The sequence below is a fragment of the Bos grunniens genome, chromosome 4 (assembly GCF_055505025.1).
Source record: "Bos grunniens cultivar Pamir isolate PY7600 chromosome 4, Bosgru_T2T1.0, whole genome shotgun sequence".
In the NCBI taxonomy this organism is placed as follows: Eukaryota; Metazoa; Chordata; class Mammalia; order Artiodactyla; family Bovidae; genus Bos; species Bos grunniens.
In genome coordinates, this window is record NC_141168.1 from 89,091,343 (window position 1) to 89,112,650 (window position 21,308).

The window sequence follows — 21,308 nt, forward strand, 5'->3', positions numbered from 1 at the left end:
GGGGTCAGTGGAGGCCTTACTCTGGGGGTGGCGTGGCCCTAGTCGCCTTTCTTGTGGAGTTGGCAGGAGCTGACATGGGGCATCCTGACTTTGGAGGCTGCAGGTGGCCTGTCCCTGGGTCAAGGAAGGCAGCACAGACTGTGGAAAGTCAGCTTCCTAGCCCTTTCCTTCCCTGGAGGGGCCGCTGCCAGGGCCCTGTGATGCTTATCTGTTCTCTGCAGATCTGTGGAGTGAGGTCATCCAGGAAGTTGAATCCCTTTGATACAATTATCTCTGTGTCCTTGGCTCTTTGGAGAATGACCAGTGACCCCCATGCTTCTTACGTGGTCGGAACAGCTGTTGTGGGGTGGGATGCCAGGTGGAAGGCCCTGTGTGTATGTGTGTCCTTCCCCAGCTGTCAGGATGTAGGCCAGTGAACGGAGGTGGGCTCCCCCAGGAAAGCACGCTCATGCTGCAACAGAGGAGACAAGAGGGGAGAGGAGAACTTAATGGGTGGTGGAGAATCTGTCTCTCTGTCTGTCTCTTTCTCTCTCTGTCACACACACACACATACGTGCATATAGACCTACATTCACCATGACAAAGCCCAGAAGTGTTTCCTCTTCAATTTGTCTCAGTTGACAACCAGTTAGGCCAGTTCTAAGGGCTCACTCTTCCTGAAGGGGTAGGGGTGGGTGACTTTTGGGAATGAGATTTCTCCACAGCCCTGAGCCCATCTTTTGCTGTACTCCCTCTTGTATCTGGATACCTTCTCTACTCAGTAGGAATCCTGCGTAACAGACCCCAGATCCTCACAACTGGTGCCCCCCTCCCTCTCACTGGCTCAGCCTCACCTGTGCTTGACTTGTCCACACCAGAAATAACTCGTTTGGGTCTTTCTCTATTCTGAGGCTCCCTTCGCTCCCGCTGCTCCTGTTTTTCTGTCTTTCATCCCTGGTTGATCACTGACGTGTGCTCTGAGCCATCCGACGGCGTTTGTTGGCAGAAACAGCAGGTCTGACGGTTTAAGCACTTTTCTGTCTGAGCCCATGAAGTAACCTGAAGTCCTTAGCATTCAGGGAGTTAGAGAGCATTTCTCTAGAAAGAGACAAAACTCCCATTGTGTGTATGCAAGTATTATTCATATCATATGTAATCCATAGCGAGTAACAAGCTAGAATAGTGAATTGTCGGCTGGAGACCATGAGGGACAGTTTCCTGCTTCCCATTAGTGGAGTGGGGGAGGGGGGCAAGAGCTGTGGGTGTTTGCGGTTCGGTCCTCCCTTCCTCTTGGGAGTGTTTTCCCAGTCTTCACTCAGATGCTGTGGTAACCAAGGCCGGGGAAGGAAACACATGACTGCACTCCAGGGTTTAGTGGAGGGGCTGCTTACAGTTGGGGTGGGCTGGGGGCAGGGGAGCACTAGGTGGCAGGTAACAGTGGGAGCTGTTACCACCGGGGAGGAGCGGGGGGAAGGAGCTGGGGGTGAGGGAGGGAGCAGCTAGAGCTGGAAGGGTGGGGGGCGCCCTCCAGGGGATGTCCCACCAGAGGAGCACAGCCTCTGTTAGAACCACAGCACAGCAGGGAGCGAGCTGGGGGACAGTCACTCCTGCCCTGTTCGCCTCCCACCTTCAGATCTTCTGCTGGTGTTCTGGGGTCAAATCCAACTAGAAGCCAGGGAGCAGGACAGCTGGGGTGGTACATTGTGAAAGGGGTGCCCCGAGGGCACAGAGCAGAGCAGAGAGTGAAGCAGGGCCCAGGCATCGTGCCTCCTCCAGCAGCCCCTGTGCTCTGGGAGAGGAGCCTCCACCCCCAAACACATCTCCTCGGACTCTGTCAGCTAATCCCCAGCCAGAAGATCCACCCCTGGTCACAGTGCCTAGTTCAGGACACACCACCCAATTTAGGCCAATGAGCCAAAATTTTTTTCTCTAGAGACTTTTAGAAAAGAAGACGCTTCATTTTTAAGAGAGCTACTGGGAGAGAGTTTTCCCTTTCTACTAGACATAAACAAGGGAACACATAGCCCCTATAGCTGCTTCCAGCCAGTTTGCAAACATGCAGACAGTCAGCTTTAAGGATGAAGCAGGTACTGCTGGAGACAGGATGAGAAGAAACTGTGACTCTGGTGCCATGATTTGGCTCCCAAAACTCACCCTATGACTACTTGTTAATCACTGAGCCAGTACCATCTTTTTAGTGCTTACGTCAGCTTGGGGTTTCTGTTACTTGCAACCAAAAGCATCTTATCAAAGCCACTAGTGTTGGGCCCGGAACCAGAGAATATTCTTCTAGTCGGTGCATTGCAGAAGGGGAAGCACCGCAGGGCCAGACAAGCTGTAGTTTGCTAGCAAAAACTGTAGCATGCATGAGAGGGAGGGTAAGAACAAGACCAAGTCCAGAACGCCTGGGGCAAGCTGGAATCATGGAGTCAAGGGTTCATGTTCGGTACAGACAAGACTGAGTAAAGTACAGGTCAGGAGTGATGGGGAATGCCCAGGCACGGTGGTGAGTGTGTCTGTCTGACTGGCTTAGAAGGCCTGGGGCAGGCTGCACAGACGGTTTGGAATGAGGTCATCACCTTTAAGCAGGAGGACATGGCTGTCTCCAGGTTTCTTGAGAATATTTGGCTGGTTGCATTCTCAGCATGACCCATCATGACTCTTTAGGGAGTAAGCCTTTGGACCCATCCCATGGTTTCCGTCAGGCCAGCCAGGGGCAGAGAAAGGATGAGGAAGGCTTCCCTGGCTGGCCCTTGCTTGGCTGCTGCAGGCAGCAATACAAAATATTCTTCCACCACATCTTCCTTTGTTTGGGATTTTAATAGTTCCTCTCCATTTTAAGATGAAAGATGTGTTCTCCTGGCAGTTCTGTTGGTGAATAGGAGGCTGATGGTAATAGTTAGAGTTATATTTATTGAGCACTTAATGTGTCTTTATATATGTCTGGCTCTCATCCCAGCACTTTATTTATTTATTTATTTAGGTGTTAAAGAGATGATAGGATTTAATTGGACATAATTGATATTATTAGTGTATTAAAGTTGTATGGCACTGGTGCACACAGATCATCTCTTCAAACACATCCAGAAGGTTCATGCACACTTTATTCAGATTTATGAATTTTAGAGTCACCCTTTCTTTATAAATAATGGAGCATTTATATATTCATTACTAGTCCTAAATCTTTTTCTTTTTTTCCCTATGCTTTTAATCCAAGCACTTTATATGCATTAACTCATTTAATCTTTACCATATCCTTTGAGATAGTTGCTATTATTTTTCCCAAGAGGAAGATGAGGGAAATGAGACATCACATGAGTTGAATTTTAAGTGTGTTGGGAAGGGTTTTAGTCATTTGGTTCACCCTCTATATAAAAATTTGAAATGTTGTCTACACATAAGATAATTTAAATATGTGTATATGGTATAAAGAATAATACAACAAATTCACATATGAATGTGAGAAGTGGTTTGAGCCACAGCCAGTTTGAGAAGTGGTACTTGAAAGTGCTGTGTGTCACTCCCTAATCCAGAAGCTCACACCCTCTCATTTGTGTGGTTTTATTGCCTATAGACCCGTCCAGCCTGTGTCAGGCCTTTTAACCCCATCAAACACACTTAAAATCTCAATACATCGTTTACAGTTGTAAGCTTTTGAACTTCATATACCTGATATTATTCTGTATGTAGTATTCTAAATTACGCAATGTGATGTGAGATTTATCCATGTTGATGCAGGTAACTGTTGACTCAGTTTTCACTGATCTGTGATATCTCTTCTTATGAATATACTGTACTTTAGTTTTGCTGCTGTGACTGGACATTGGGCAGGGGGTTCTTACTGTTTAACTTTGCTACTGGGTCCACTCCCATACTGTCTCTTGGTGCCCACAGGCCAGAGTTTCTCCAGGGTATAAATCTAGGAGTAGCTGGCTCATTTGTAGGGCATGCACAGCCTTGAGTGCCCTAGTTGATGACTAGGAAGTATTTGTGTCAGTTTGTACTCCCACAAGCAGTGTAGAAGGGTTTTCATTATACCACAATCTTGCTTACTCTTGGTATTGGCAGATTAAAGCATTTTTTTCCCTGAGTATGCTAGAAAGTATAATTGCATTTATTTGCTTCAAATCCATACTCAAGTAAGACTCATAGATTACAATTGTTTGATATAACTCTGGAGTCTTTCTTGGGATATAGATTTCCTCTCTGTCTTTCATCTTGTTCTTTACAGTGTCTTTGTTGAAGAAATCAGGTCATTTATTCTGTATAGTTTCCACAGTCTGGTTTTTGCTGATTGCATTCCAATGTGTCAATCAGCATGATTCACAGAAGCCTCTATTTCCTGTAAATTGGTGGTAAGATTTAGAGAGCTGTTCACATTTAGCTTTAATTTTTTTGACAAGAATGCATCAGGCAGTGTATTGTACTTCCATCCATCAGACAGCATATATTAATAATATCCAGTTACCTGTTTTTTTTTAAATGATGTTAACAACAGCCATTCATGATTATTACCTAGATTTATTATTTAATTATGGTGTTGAAGTATTAAAATCATATTGCTCCCACTTCATTTATTAGTTGCTGCTGCTGCTAAGTCACTTCAGTCATGTCCGACCCTCAGAGACCCCATGGACTGCAGCCCACCAGGCTCCTCCATCCATGGGATTTTCCGCAAGAGTACTGGAGTGGGGTGCCATTGCCTTCTCCTCATTTATTGGTTAGGATACTTCTATAAAGAAAGCCTTCTCCTCATCAACAATTGGCATTCCAAGATACAGTTTTGTAAGTAGATTCAGTTTGCTTGATTTGGTCCTTTTATTTACTAGTTTTCAAAGGGACACACTGATACCCTGTGTCCTCTAGATATGACCAATGAATTTTGAAATTTATTATTACATTTAAAATATATTTGATATTTTAATCCATTGCAGCTATTAAATCTATTGATGCCCAATTGTTCCACCTTTGGCTATTGGGAGCCTATTTAAGTTGGTTTGTATATCCTTTTGACCCATCTGTAATATTTTCCAAATGCTTCTTAATTTTCTGGTGTGAAAAGAAGTGCTAGATTCTTTTTTATACATTTTATGTTACAGACTTGGAATCAGCCATTTCTCCAGAATTCTGGGAAATGATATTAATGTTTAAAGTAACAATCTGGGTGCTAGGGCTTGTTATTTGCTTATTGTTAACCAGGCCACAAGTCTAGAAGTCATGTTTGAGCCTTTCTCTCGCAACCCACTTCCAATCAATATGGAAATCCTTTCCTTTCCAGAGTCTGGCCATTTTTGCCATCTTCATTACACCAAGTGTTCTATTCTGCTCAGGCTGCTACAACAAAATTCCACTGACTGAGTGGCTTATGAACAGCAGAGATTTGTTCTGACAGTTCTGGAGGCTGAAGACCAAAACCAAGGCGCCAGCCTGGTTGCTTTCTGGAGAACCAGCCCTCATCTGGCCCATAGCTGGCATCCTCTGCCTGTGTCCTCACTTGGTAGAAGGAGCTGGGGGAGCTCTGTGGGGTCTCTTTGGTAAGAACACTAATTCCATTCGTGGAGACTCTGCCCTCATGACCTAAGAACCTCCCAAAGCTGTCATCTTATAATACCATCAGATTTGGGGATCAGGATTTCAACATGTGAATTCTGGAGGAGCACAAACATTCAAACCATGACCCCAAGTTGTCTAGGTCATCATCGCCTCTTGCTTGACCTGTTGTGTTATTTGGCGCTCCAGCTTCTAGGCTTGCCTTTCTATGGTGTGTTCTCCACACAGCATTCTGGTGAGCATTCTACATGTTAACTCACCCCTCAGTGTCTTTCCAGCTCTTCTGAATAATTTCCAAGTCACCAGTTCGCCCTCACGCATCTCTGTCACCTGGCCCCTGTGCCATCTCTCTCCACGCCCCCCACCCCCATCTTCTACACTCCTCATTTGCTTACTCTGCCGCAATCCCCACCTCTGTCTTCCTCAGGCCTGGCTTAGGGGCTTTTACATTTTCAGGTCCTTCTGCTTAGAGAGCACTTTGCTTTAATGTCTGCATGGATCACTCCCTCACTCCTTTCAGGTCTTACTTAGGTGTTACATTTCTCAGGGTACTTTCTTCACCCAACTAGACAAGATTTCTCCCCTATTTAGTTACTCATTAGCCTCCTTCCCCTTATTTATTTTTCTTCTAGCATTTGTCACTGTCTGATCTGCATGTTTGTTTATCGTCTGTCTCCCACTATTGGAATATAATCTCTTTCAAGGCAGGGCTTACCTGTTTTGTTCATTGCTATATCTCCAATATCTAGCTCACAGCCTGGCACGTAGCGTTCAAGAAATATTTATTGAGTGAATGAGTGAGTACAGGTTGGCTTTAAGTGACAAGTTCTCAGGGGAAACCACTTCCCCTTTGACCCATACCCATAGTTTTGCCTTCGTGCAGCAGTTTTACTCTTGTTTTTATTGTTGTCATTCACCCTTTTCCTAAAAGTGTTGGTAGCCTTTTGGAGATCTAACTTAATTCATGGAAGTGGGGTGGCGGAAGGAAGCATCTGCCTTTTGACTTGATATTTTTCAAGGGCCCAAGGCCACATTCATCTTTCTGATGAGTGAATATCAGAATACAACCCGAGGCAGCTTTGGCTTCACCACTGTTTAAAAATTCTGAGTTCCTTCTCTTACTTCATTTGGAGGAGGGGTCCTCAGAGGATTTCCCTTACTTTCTTATGAGCTTAGTTATACATTTCTACCAATTATTTCTTTATTTTCTTTTGCATTTCAGATGACCTGGCTGATAGTAGTACTGAATCTGGAACTCATCAAACCTGCTGTTTTTCATGCCCTGCTTAGCAACCCAGGGGAGTGACTTGCCCAAGGTCCTACTGTAAATGGAGTCGCTGGGAGCAGACCCTGAATTCCTCAGCTCACCATGGTGAGTGCTTGACATCCACCTTGGAGTGGGGCTGTGCCCTATTTTCTTAAGAGGGTCTAATAGAACAGATATTTCTAGCTTAATGTTTATAGTCAGAGAAGGTAGAAAGGAACAAAAACAATAATCGCAACACGAGAGTTTCCAGTTCTAAGGAAACTGTTGTCAGCATTGAGGGCTATAATAGCCACTTGTAAATGTGTAATGGGAAATAGGTGTGGGGCTTGCGGCTGATGTCAGCAGGGTAGCTTTTGTCAGAAGCTGCTCTTTTTGCTTTTCCTTTAGAAGGCAGATCTGAAAGACCCATTTTCCTCAGAATTTCTGCTCCGAGGTGAGGCTGGAGGCCGTCTGCTTTCACTCCTACCCTTCATTTAGGCTGCACCCAGGGTGGTTTCCAATCAGGATGGAAACATTTGTACCTTGATAATTATAGTAGATTTAAAAAAATGTTTATTGGCTCTGGTGCGATAGTGTTGCTGAAAACAGGCTGTACTTTAAGCAAAATGGCTGCAAGTTTGGCGTGCTCAGAATACTTTGCAAATCAGTTGATAACTGAGATCTTCATTCAGTCAGTCAGTCAATTTTGCTTCACATGATGCCACTGACATTTAAAAGAAAAATCCTTATTTGTCTCATTGAACTGACTGACTTTGGGCCTGAATTGACTTAATTGCATGGTTGCTTTTGATATATGGTAGATAGAGATTGCTCTGCTGGGTCATCATCAAATGTAACAAATAGGTCATGAATAATAGTGGATAGCCCCACTGGGCAAATGACTTGCTAACTTGTTTCTTGCAAAATAACTTACTGCTGCCAAGCTATCAGTAAGTTGGTTTAAAAGGCATGTGAGTAATAGACAGTGCAGTGTTCTGTCCATTGAATTCAATTTTAATGTATCACATCAAATCATTGGGTCAGTCAATCCAGTACCAATTTTTGATAGATAAGGTTTTGATGACTTTCAAAATATAGGCAGTGAGGTATCCTGGGATATCTACCTTTGAAGATTCCCTTTGTAAGAACAGCAGTAAGTTATGTTTTCTAACCACAAAAGTATTACCTACAATGCATATTTGGAAATTTCACTCACCTAGAGGTGGTGACAGTTAACACTTTAGTATATTTCTTTCCAATCTTCTTTTCACACATTTTTTACTAATTGAAATGATACTGTATCCTGGTGTGATTTTTTTTCACTTAATTTGTATACTCTTGGGGTTTTCTTCCACTGAACATGATGACTAGAATATTCCCATGTTATTATCAGTTTTCCATAAATATTTTAACGGTACATAGCATTGCATTGTATGAATGCAGAATAGCTTTTTTTGGTTTTTGTTTTTGATTCATGTATCTTTGGCTGCACGGGGTCTTTGTGGCCACCAGGGGTCTGTTGCTGCCCGGGCTTTTCTCTAGTTGTGGCAGCGGGGGCTGCTCTCTAGTTATGGTGCATGGCCCTCCCGTAGCAGTGGCTTCTCCTGATGCAGACACAGGCTCCAGGGAGGCAGCGGGGGCTGCTCTCTAATTGTGGCGCACGGCCCTCCTGTAGCAGTGGCTTCTCCTGATGCAGACACAGGCTCCAGGGAGGCAGCGGGGGCTGCTCTCTAATTGTGGCGCATGGCCCTCCTGTAGCAGTGGCTTCTCCTGATGCAGACACAGGCTCCAGGGAGCACAGGTGTCAGTCGTTGTGGCACAGGCGCTTAGATGCCCTGCAGCCTGTGCAAACCTCCTGGACCAGGGCTCGAACCCATGTCCTCTGCATTGGCAGGCAGATTACTAACCACTGGACCACCGAAAGTCCCATAATAGTTTACTTAAACATTCTCCTACTGTTGAACAGTTGGGCTGTTTCTTTGTTATCTCTTATTATAAATACTATTTACCTGAACATATTTGTACATAAAATTGTTTTTCTCTGTATCTTAAATTATTTTCTTAAACTAGTATCATATACTTATAGTAGAATTATTTAATCAAAGGCTATAGATATTTTTCAGCCTTCTGAGACAAATGGCAGAATTGTTTTCCTAAAGGAGTGTCCTTATTTATATTCAGTCCAACAGGACACGAGAGGATTTGTCTCTCCCTACATAGACCAGTATTATGTAATTCCAGAAAAAATGGGGTATTTCTAAAGAATTTCTATTTGAATTGGTGAAAATCATAGCTTTTAAAACTCACATTTTTGGTTAGTCTTAGGATTGAATACATTGTTTTGGTAAGTTTACTAGTCATTTTCAAAGGGGAGGAGGAACTAGTCTGTTTTTTCCCTTCACCCATTTATATTTTGGGATCTCACCATTTTTTTTTATCAAAGGTTTGCATGAAATCATTTAAAAAATATTTATTTATATATTTATTTAGCTGCAATGGGTCTTCATTGCCACGTGCACAATCTTCAGTTGCACCTTGCAAACTCTTAGCTGGGGCATGTAGGAGCTGGTTCTCCCACCCGGGATTGAACCCAGACCCCCTGCAGTGGGAACACAGAGTCCTAACCACTGGGCCACCAGGGAAGTCCCTGAAATTTTTATATACTATAAATAAATTTTTGTCTTATGTATGATAAATGTTATTATCAGTTAATTATTTGCATTCTATTTTTATTTTGATGTATAAAATCTCTACATTTTTATGTAATCATATTTATCATCTGTTTGTTATTTTTTATATTGAATTTAAGCTTGGGACCCATATTACTCAGCCATTAAAAAGAATACATTTGAATCAGTTCTAATGAGGTGGATGAAACTGGAGCCTATTATACAGAGTGAAGTAAGCCAGAAGGAAAAACACCAATATAGTATACTAACGCATATATATGGAATTTAGAAAGATGGTAACAATAACCCTGTGTACGAGACAGCAAAAGAGACACTGATGTATAGAACAGTCTTATGGACTCTGTGGGAGAGGGAGAGGGTGGGAAGATTTGGGAGAATGACATTGAAACATGTAAAATATCATGTATGAAACGAGATGCCAGTCCAGGTTCGATGCACGATACTGGATGCTTGGGGCTAGTGCACTGGGACGACCCAGAGGGATGGTATGGGGAGGGAGGAGGGAGGAGGGTTCAGGATGGGGAACACATGTATACCTGTGTCGGATTCATTTTGATATTTGGCAAAACTAATACAATTATGTAAAGTTTAAAAATAAAATAAAATTAAAAACAAACAAATGAACAAACAAAGGTAAAGTCATTAATTATAGTATTTATTCTCAATAATGTTATTGAGGTACAATTTATATATCACAAATTTATTTCTTAGGTGTACAATTCTGACTTTTAGCAGTTTTACAGAGTTCTTCAAACCTTACTGGAATCTAAATTCAGAACATTTCTATCACCCAGTGGAAACTTCATGTCCATTTGCAGTCACTGCTCATTCCTGCCACCAGTCCTGGGCAAGCTCGGTCTATTTTTGCCTCTATGAATTGCCTTATAGTCAACATCTCATGTAAACGGAATTATACATTGTGTGGTGTTTCATCTGTTTTCAGAGTTTAGCCATGTTGTAGCGCATATCAGTATTTTGTTCCCTATTGTGGTTGAATAATAAGTCCATTGACGGGCATACCACATTTTATTTATCCGTTCATCCTTTGATGGACATTTGGGTTGTTTCTACTTTTCGACTGTTACGAAACATCTGCTATGAACGTTCATATACAAGTCTTTGCACCTATGTTTTTATTTCCCTTGAATAGATACCTATGAGTGGAATGACTGGGTCAGCTGGTAAATTCATGCTTAACTTCTAAAGAAACAACCATGTTCCAAAGTGGTTGTGCTATTTTACATCTCATCAGCAATGTTTCCATTTCTCCAACGCTTGTTATTGTAATTATAGTCTATTTATATTTCATGCCTTCATTGTCTCTATTTTGTTTTATTCGTCAAGGCAAGGATTTAAAATAATTTCCCCTTACTCCATTTGTCATGTCTTTTTGTATATTACTTTAGTGTATTCAATTCATATTTAAATGAACATTATTTTATTTTATTTTCTATCTTTTGGTTGTGCTGCATGGCGTGAGGGATCTTAGTTCCCTAACCAGGGGATTGAACCCACACCCCCTGCAATGGAAAGTGCATGTCTTAACCACTGGACTGCCAGGGAAGTCCCTTAAATGAATGATTTTTTAATGATCTTTTTTCTCTGAGTATTTCCTTTTGATACTCTTCAATGTAAAACTTCATCTTTTTCCTTCTCATTTGAGCAAAAGCAAGCATTTCCCAGAAATTAAGTCAATGAAATGCCAGGATAAACTACAATTTAAATTATCAACAAATGCTTCAAATCTTTTTGAAAGTAGTGGAATAAAAGTACTTAAGAAAAACCAAACATTTGAGTGTATTTATTCTCAAAGCATTCACCTGGAGTGAATGAATCAAGACTGATGAAGTGATTCCTCAAGTCATTTTGGAGGACTGTTTTTTTTTGAGTTGCCCTGTGGTGCTCCAAGCATATTATTTTGGCCCTCCTAAGTGATTATAATGTCTGTGGCAGGTGACATTTATTTTTAGAAAGAGCATAGAGTCATTTGGAACCAAACATACTCAATAGAGCAAGTGATTGAATTGAACCAGAAATATGGGCTGCATAGTAACACTCCCTACACACACACACACACACACACACACGGTTGCATTATGTGTGTATTTCCTAGATTAAACCAGAAAAAAAACCCTCTAAAAATAGTTACCAATATACTTTTAAGTGATAACACTATTTGGTGAACAAGAGAATAATCTTCTGCAGTAATATCTTTAAAGAAAAAAACATTCAAAGAGTTGTATAAGTTATAGCGTATTTGTTTAAAATTTTATCCCTCTATTTGATAGTAACACTTCATTTCAAAGGTAACTTTGATAATTCCAAGTTCAAAGTTTTATTCCTACTGTTTCCCACAGGAGGCTCTAATCACAAAGCCGGTAAGAAGAGGCCCTTGCTTTGGTTTGAAGCTCCCCACTGAGCACGTTCCGAGTTTCTGGTCTCATTGGCACCGTGTGTTGAACTCAGTGAGTATCATGCACATCTATGCTTACTGTAGGCTTCTTCAGCATGCTAATGATTCATGTTTCTTACAAAAATGCTTGGAAAAGTCTTTTTTCTTTTGGTTTTTGGGCCTCCTCTCACTATATCTATATTCAAGGAGTGTTAGATAGACAACACAAAAGATCTCCTGAAGGCTGAGATGTAAACATTCCGGATTGAGTTGGAGCAAAGATAGAACTGCCTGGCTGTCGTCAGAAGGTGGTGGAGAGAAACCCCAGCGTCTAACTAACTCTCCTGCCTTTGTAGATAGAGTGTTGTCAGAGTTTCCTGGATGAGCTTTGACAGGCTGTATGGCTTTTGACAGGCTTCCCAGGTGGCTCGGTGATAAAGAATCTGCCTACCAATGCAGGAGATGCAGGAGACTCGGGTTTGATCCCTGGGTTGGGAAGATCCCCTGGAAAAAGAAATGGCAACCCACTCCAGTATTCCTGCCTGCAGAATCCCATTGACAACAGAGCCTGGTGGGCTACGGTCCATGGAGTCAAAAGAGTCGAACATGACTGAGCAACTGAACATGCACACACACGGCTTCTGACGTGTTCTTGGCTGTCAATCTCCTCAACTGTAAAGTGGGCAAAAGTGTAAAATATTTGTCTCACAAGATATAGCAAAATTGAAATGTAAAGGTTCTCAGCACAGTATGTGGCCATTAAGCATTTAAATGACAGTAAGTCCCATTGCTGTCACCATCATCAGTTGTCATGATCATCATCACCCCTTAGGACCTACCAGGGTGCCTGTTTAATGAAAGCAAAATAAATGTTACCTCATACTGGCCACGTCCTTGTGTTCTTTTCCTGACTTACCACAGAGCCTGGCGTACAGCCAGCATGCAATAAATGAATATTAAATGAGTGAAAAAAAGTCTACTTTAACTGTGTGGTTGCCAGATGTAGTTCACATGGATATTCAAAAAAATGGTGTTTAATGTGATTTCTTAATTAAGAACTTCCTCTTCTTCTGTTATGTGCTCTGAGGGTCAGCAGAGTGTGGTTACTACAAACAGGGATGCTGGAGTTGGACTTTCCTGGGTGGAAATCCTGGCATTGCTTCTTGCTTGCTCTGTGACCTAAGACAAGTTACCTCCCCTCTCTGTGCCTCAATTTCTTCATCTGTAAAATAATAGCACCTTCCTCACAGGGACTAGAGACTTTATACATATAGTGATTAGAACAGGCCCGGCAACCAGTAAAGGCCACGTAAGTATATGCCAGGGAAGGGGAAAGAACTGTACAAAGGACGAAGCAGAGCCCCTCTCCTCAAAGAAGCTTTCCGGTCCTCAGGGTTCCACATATGCCCACGAGGCATGCAACAACAGGAGGGAAAGCCGAGCATGAGGGAAGAGTTGAGTGATGTCCTGGCATGTGCTAAGCTGTTGTTAAACAACCAGCAATCTGGGAGAAAAAAAGCCCTGACTTAAACAACTCTTCCAGTTTCTGTGGTGTAAATATTCCTGCCGTGGCCAGTTTGAAGCCACCGTTGTGCTGATTGTGGAACCGGGAAAAAGCACACACAATCGGTTCCTGCAGGTTGACGTGAGTGGGCTCCAGGACACTGCTGGGTAGAAGCTGCAGGATTCTAGAGGACACCTCGTATTGGTGATGTGGACAAAGGGCGGTAACATCCTCCAGTCTGGAGACTTCTGCTTGGTTCTGGGAACAAGAGTTCCCTCTATCAAACCAGAGGGAGGGACGCCTTTCCTTCCCACAGCCTACCACTTAAAAAAATAATTCCCCTGATCACCTGATACCTGAAAGACTTCAGAAAGTCAGTCTCTTTGACCTTTTACCAGTCTGCCCTTGACCTTGAGCTAGCCGGTGGGTAGCATTACAAAGATGGGGTTCAGGTTTGCTGAGCTTGGAGAGAGATAGTAGAGGAGTGGGGCCCTCGTCTCCCAATGTTGTCTTCTTTGGGCATCTCAGGGAGAAGCAACCACCAGAATCCTGGCCCCCACTCTGACCTAATTCCCTGGGGGGACTTTAAGAACGCACTTAAACTCACCAATAAAATGGGTAGAATAACGTGATGGTAGTCATTCCTTTCATCATCCCTAATGATTCAAGTGGTAAAGAATCTGCCTGCAATTCAGGAGACTCAGAAGACTCGGATTTGAGCCCTGGGTTGGAAAGATCCACTCGAGAAGAAAATGGCAACCCACTCCAATATTCTTGCTCAGAAAATCCCATGGACAGAGGAACCTGGTGGGCTATGGTCCATGGGGTCGCAAAGAGTTGGACACGAAGAGTTGGTTGTGGGAGGCGACTGAGCACACAGACACAGTCAGTACTTCTCCACACGGATGGTTCCCCATTGCCCGCTAGAACAGAATGCTCCTGGCGGCTCTTTGCCCTTGGCCACAGTGCTCGCCGTATTCCAAATGACGGTTGTTTGGTCAGTGTGGACGCTGCAGAGAAGGCGGCATGGGAGAGCTAGCAGCAAATACATATTTGTTGTGTGAGTGCGCTGAGACTGGGGTTCATTATGGAGCACGAGCTGTCCTGTCCTGACTGACGCAGGATGCAGTGGTGAGACTCCAAAGCAGATATGCGCTGTGGATGGAAATGTTCTGTCAGCATTAAAGCACTCTACCTAAGGAAGCGATTGGCGTGTCTAAATTAGCAAGCGGGGGGAAAGCTCATTCTTGGAAAATTGCTTGCAATTATTTCTTTGAAATAGAAATTGAACTCTCAGGAACTACATCTGATCTCAGGTCTGTACAACAGGTCTGATTTGCTGTTAGCTTTCCTGGTCCAAGACTGGAGAGCAGTCAGCTTCTAGCCTTTGGTGTTTCTGGAAGTGTTAGTGAGGAAGTAAAAGATGCTTTATTGTTGTTTAGAGATAGGAACAGTGGCCACATAACAGAAGCCCCTTCACAGCAACAGTAAGAATGGCTTTTCTTCAGTGCCTGTGTGCCAGAACTTGGTGTTAATATATAGAAATGTAACATCTCACCCCCTTTCCAGAGTCAAAGCTCATCAAAGTTCATATAGGAGGAAGGGACCGGAGCTGGCATTCAGACCAGAGCTGTCAGAAACCCTGCCTTAGGTTTTCCCAAGAAGGCGATAAGGATTCAAGTACAAGTAGTACACTGGGCGTGCGTGCATGCTCAGTCACTCAGTTGTGTCCAACTCTTTTGCGATCTCATGGACCATAGCCCACCAGGCTCTTCTGTCCATGGGATTTCCCAGGCAAGAATACTGGAGTGGGTTGCCATTTCCTCCTCCAGGGGAGCTTCCCGACCCAGGGTTGAACCCGAATCTTCTCTGTCTCCTGCATTGGCAGGCAGATTCTTTACCCCTGCGTCACCAGGGAAGCCCTTATATACTGGGCAGTGGGAAGTGATTCAGGAGAAGGAAGGCAGCTAATAAAGGATGACTGTCATATAATTATCATTATGGCCATGGTTTAATCCCCTGGAGATAAAACTCATGACCCAGAATAATCCCACTCAAGGGCTGAGGGCGTTGGGGTATTAATATACCAACAGCTGCTCCCAGGGGCAGAGTGGCCTACTCTGGTTTGGGGAATACATGCCCTCAGGCACAGAGGCAGAGCCTGGTGATTAGAAGTCATCTTGGAAAGCACATATGCCCAAAGGTTGTGGATTGAGGCATGACAGCATTTGCTCCAGGCTCCAAAGCCTGAAGTCTCCATCACTTCTACCCTGTTCAGCTCCCTCAGTCTCTGAGCCATGGAAGCTCCTCGGCACATCCTCCCTCCCGTCCTGGAGCGCCTCTGGGGCCAAGGAAACCCCCATCACTACTAAGGATTGCATCTAGAGATTATCTGGTGCCCAGCAAGTAGTGGACAGAGCTCATGGATTAAACCACTTTAAATGGGGGTAGTGGAATCCATTTTCTAGGATGGTTGTGGGAATTGAATGAGTACATGTAGATTTCTTGGAACAGTGTCTGAGGCATGGTAAATGAACAATAAATGTGAGCCGCGATGTGGTTGAAGACAATAGATTGGGCAGAAGGTGATGAAGGGAAGGAGCAGTAGGACAAGGAGGGAGAGAGAACAGAGGAGGGATTAAGGAACAGACAGAAAGCTGTTGCCACAATGTACTGTTCACGTGGGCTGTCGGCATCAGCAAACTGCTCTTCTCTCTCCTCTTCTCAAGGTGTGGGGGGATGATACTCTTTATCAACCAGAACACGTATGAGATAGATTCCTGCAGCATCTCTAGTTCTCACTCCTGCTCAAGGTTACCCTCCTGGCAGTGTCACTACTGGACACACAGACAGATAAGCTGGGGCTGAAGTCCGTGCTTCTGAGCTGCATAAGGATGCGCTGGGGCTTTCCAAAGGGCTTCTTTGAGCCTAAGCCTCAGAATTTAATGTTTGCTTCTGTGATAATGCCAGTTTATAGAGTCCTGAGTGTGTGTGTGTGTGCACGTGTGCGTGCTCACCTGCACTTGTGAGTGTATGTAGGCACATGTGTTTAGCTTGCAGGATGTATACAATTTCAGATATTCTGGAAATAATTGCTCTTGATTAGGACCAACGGCAGCCACCAGTTCCTATTTTCACTGCAAGTTGAAGGAGAAAAATAGTGGCTTAAATCACAGAACAGGTGTTTCAGATTAGACATTAGGGGAAATTTCTTTTTCAGATGGATTTGATAAACTCTGGAATGGATTGTCAAGGGAAGTTTTGAAGCTTCTTTTTCTGGGAACTTTTAGAAATAGGATAGATACTTGTCTGCCTGAGGCAGTTGAAGCATATTTCCATCTGGAGATCCCCTGATGGACTGGCTTCAGGTGGGAATGGAAGGGAACAGTGATCACCTTTCTACTAAGGTCTCCTGACCAAGTGTTTCATTCCACTTTTCAGAGCATTTCAGCATTACTGATTTTACCTGATTTCAAAAGTTATATGTGTTCATTACCTAAAATTCAGAAAATGCAGAAACATATGAAAAAGTAAAACTCAAACAAAATCCTGTAATTCAGAGGCAACCAAAAATAATTTATTTTGGCCTATTTATTTTCCAGACTTTTTTATACATTTCACACAGAATTTTCCAAAAAATTTGTATCATATGAATTGTATCATACAATGCACACTTTTGTAGTCTAGCTTTTGCACTTATTACATTGTGGACTCCTTTCTATATCCTCAAATATGGCTTTATATCAGTTTTGGTAGCTAAAGACAATTCCATGATATCCATATAGCACATTTTATTTAACCAGGTTTCTACTGTGGAGGTTTAGGTTGTTTTTCCTGGAAAGCCCTGTACATGTGTCCTTGTGGAGTTGTCCAGTTATTTCGTAATAATAAATTCCTTTAAGCGAAATTCCTATATGAGGGTGTGCCTGTTTAGAATTTCCCACCTATTGCCAGATTCCCCTCCAGAAAGGTCAGATCAATGTGCATCACCATCAGTAATGCTTGAGCGAGTCTGTTTTCCCTTTTCCTACACGGCATTAACTACTGTCTGTGTTCACTGGCTGTTCTCAGTGTTTTGATACACATTTCTTGAGTTCTAGAAACATTGAGGTTCTCAAGGTTTTTAGGCATTTATATATCTTTTGTTAGTTCCCTTTTGTCTCCTTTATGCAGTTTTCTATTGGGGACCCAGATAGATAGATGGATGGGGTGTGTGGGTGGATGGATGGATCAGTTGCTGTTGTCTGACTCTTTGTGACCCTGTGAACTGTAGCCCACCAGGCTCCTCTGTCCGTGGAATTTCCCAGCAAGAATCCTGAAATCGGTTGCCATTTCCTTCACCAGGGGATCTTCCTGACCCGGGGATCAAGTGTGTGTTTCCTTCATCGGCAGGCAGGTTCTTTACCACTGAGCCATCAGGGAAGGATGGATCAATAGATAAAGATTATTTATATCATTTTCAAAGCTGCCTTTTAAGTTTACTGAATGTGAACGTATCGTTCAGAGGTTTGCTACACAAATTATTCTTTGGGCAACAGTAGTTATAACCAGGATATAATGAGCTATTGGAATCCTGGTCACAACTGTCACCTGTCTCCAGGCCAGACGAAGTCTCCAGTCACCGTGGAGTGTGGGGCAGAGTGTGGGGAGGTGGACAAATTGTGGAGACATGGCCAGTGCATATTTTTTGAATTGGATCCGAGTGTCCTGCCTTTGAGTGAAGTCAGAGCCACTGGGTTTGACAACAGAACAGGAACAAAGCCTTCAACCCAGGGAGCCTGTGGTAGAAGGAACAAGAGACGAGGGATGGAGGGAAGGTGGGGCAGATGGGCCAGTCATCGGATCCTTAGGGCCTTCCCTCTGTTCCCCTAAAGGTAGCAGCAGCTTTTCCTTTTCAGTTCCCCTCCCCACTCCTCCCCCACACAAAGCACCCATGTTAAGAGGCTCTACCAACCAGAACTGACATCCATGCTCTGCTGTCTCTTCCCTTAGACTGAGGAGGAGGGGGACATGAACACTTCCTACTTGGCGGTGTAGGGCAAGGCAGGCTGCCTGCACAGGGCAAGGTAGACAGAGGGGTGGGGGGAAAGCAGGACATTCTTCCTGGGGTAGGACTGCCTCTGGGGAGAAGGGCCTGGCTGCACGGTAGGGAACTAGAACTTGGCATAGTGCTTTGTCACAAAGAGGGATCTCAAAGCAGGACCACATACTACTTACTTCTTCAACTTCAGCTCATCTTTGCTTTTTCCTTGTCACCTTAGTTGTTTCAGGTTACAAGTTTTGTGAATTTTGAGAACAGCATCCTGTTCATTTCACAGAGAAGAAGCCAGACTCCTTACCTGGCCTGTCTGGCCCTGAGTGGTGTCACCTCAGCCACCTCTCCTACTCCCTAACTTACCCCGCTCCCCAGACCGTTCTGTCCCACCAATTCCTAGAGCGCTCCAGGTGCATGCTCCCCCTACGGCTGCCTGTTGCACCTGCTGCTGGCTTTGCTTGAAGACTCTTTCCGCACATGTCCACATAGCTTACCCACTCCATCCTCAGGTTTCTGCCCCAATGTCACCTCGTCTCAGTGGCATGTACAGGTCCTTGGCAGACAGCTGTCTCCACGAAGTGTATCTCAGAGAGCAGGGACCAGACACTGGGGAGGCTTCCTGAGGTGAACCCCAGGTCTGGGGCAGGGCTGACTGATAGGATGGAAATAGACCCAAGAGTCAGCAGGGTCCAGGGCTTGCAGCTCACCAGGGTGAGGGCTTGGGACAAGGGACCCAGTTGAGAATTCAGAACCTGGGCCACTCTTCCTTCTACTCCTCCAAGCCCACCTGTCTCCTGCTGAGTTGCCCCCCGACCCCCGCCACTCCGCCAACACACACACACACACACAAGCAGCATCTTCTCTCTGTTCCAGCCTCCACCACAGGCTCATGCTCAGGACCCCACTGCACCAGCATCAGGCCTGCTCCGCTGCCCCGCGTTCCTTCTGTCTCCCCTCCCTGCCCTCTTCCTGAGACTCAGGTTTCTCCTCATCCTGTTCTGGAAAATCTCCATTCTCTTCCAGGTGTATTGTTGCACCTGAACTCAGGCACATCCCCGGGGCAGCACACCCAGCTCTGGGAGCTGGTGAGGCAGGAATGCATTGTAGGAACTCAGCCTCAGAAAGAAAAAGCAGTTAGTTTCTGGACCACAAGACCAGAGTCAGGCAGCCAGCAAGTGTGAGTTGATGCTGAGTTTGAGAGCGCTAGGCCCAGAACTCAGAAATCCCTGCCCCTGGAGGGTGGGATTCCCCCAGAGCACAGGATGGTGCAGAGCAATCTGGAGGCAGTGCTGAGACGGCTCCAGGCCCAGGAGGAGGGATGAGGTGGTGGGGGGAAGACAGTCCTAATGTACTGCCCGGTCCAGCAGGGCGCCTGTCTGTCTGAATCAGTTCCCGCGGGCCAATCAGGAACTCTGCTGGTGCAGCCCAGGCTTGGTCCTTTTTCAGATCTCCCTAAGTTATTTTAATGTGCAGCCCTAGTTGGGAATCACGGATCCAAGGGAAAGAAGAGGTGATCCAGGAAACTAATATTTGCTGAATACCTGCTATGTGCTAGATGGTTTACCTAGTCGTGGCTGCTGTCTACTGAGTGCTTACTATGTGCAGACACGGTTTCAAAGGTTTTGTATCTATTGTATGTGTAACAATCCTCTGAAGAATGAGCTCCATGTCTCAGTAAGGAAACCGTTGCACAGAGCAATCACAAAGCTCATGAATGACGGAGCACAGTTTCAGATCAAGACAATGTGGCTTCAGAACCCACACTCTTTACCGTTACATCTTCCTGTCTCACAACGACCTTGGCTGTTAGTGAGGGTGGGCCACGTGGTTCTGAGAATGGAGGAGGTTACCTGGGAACCCCTAAACAGAAGTCCCTTAAGAACGCAAAAATCTCCATGCTACCAAGTTAGCAAAGATGATTTCTTACTCAAACTGGCTATTCATTGAACTTCAAAATTTGTATATACAACATTCATTTATGACTTGAAAAAAAGCTGCTGTTTGTTCACTGAAGGTCCATAAGGAGTTGGGAATGGGGGAGGGGGAGGGAATGCTCTCCTCCACAAAGCCACTCAGAGACTCAGGCTGAAAGAAGCTCCCCCAGCTTGTAAACTGCATCATTTGAAGAGGAAGGTGGCCTTCTCAGTCCCTTGGACCAGGCCATAGAGAGGTGGCATACTCACACACGGGTTTTTCACTGCCTCAGCTGGAAGGGGCAGAGGTCATTTCTGCCCCTCCTTCATTGGCTAGTCATGTGACCCTGCCTAGCTGCAGGGTGATTGGGTGATAGGGGAGCCGTGGAATACGTATAAGCATTCACTTCTTGGCCACACCCCCCTGAGGTGGCTGGGATTCCCAAAGGCCATCTCAGAGATCAAGAAATGTGCCTAGAGAGACCCAGAGCTTGGAGTTGGGCCTTACACTCAGCTAGTCTCACTGGAATTCTTGTGCTTTTTCTACCCCATCAGTGGCATTTATTTATGCTCCAGGGCATCCAGTAAATGCCTACACCACCTCCAAGCCCAAGGTGACACTAGAAACTTCTGGGTTGTAAATATAGATAATTGTGCTATTTTTATGAGGTTGTGCTCATTAAATCATCTGTGCAAGTATCTCATGCCATCCTGGGAGCAGAAAGGATCACGCTTGGTGCCTAAAAATAAAGAACCGATTCACTGTGGATTGCTAATATATGTAGCTTCAAAAAAAGCAACCACCAACTAGCACGTCTCCTGTATGCGTAAAAGACCACAGTTACACTGTTAGTGGCAGCTTCTTGCAGTTTCTGGAGCTCTGCCATCCCAAATTGCTCCAGGTACAGAGTTGACAGGTTGGAGGAAAGCTTTTTTCTCCCTCAGTCTGTGATCAGCCCTGGCTATGGTTGTTTATTAATCCACAGCATGAGCAGGAGT

General features: G+C 44.5%; 1 protein-coding gene across 2 annotated transcripts in view; it reads left to right on the top strand.

The window, feature by feature from the left end:
- The window catches only part of TOMM7 (translocase of outer mitochondrial membrane 7), a 315,507-nt gene extending 302,763 nt beyond the window's left edge, over nucleotides 1-12,744 (top strand). For both annotated transcript variants that reach the window (XR_015162823.1, XR_015162825.1), the window contains 3 exons: nucleotides 6,752-6,901; nucleotides 11,823-11,930; nucleotides 12,272-12,744. The gene's annotated coding sequence lies outside the window, so the exon portion shown is untranslated. The remainder of the gene's footprint in view (nucleotides 1-6,751; nucleotides 6,902-11,822; nucleotides 11,931-12,271) is intronic.
- Nucleotides 12,745-21,308: the final 8,564 nt, after the last annotated feature.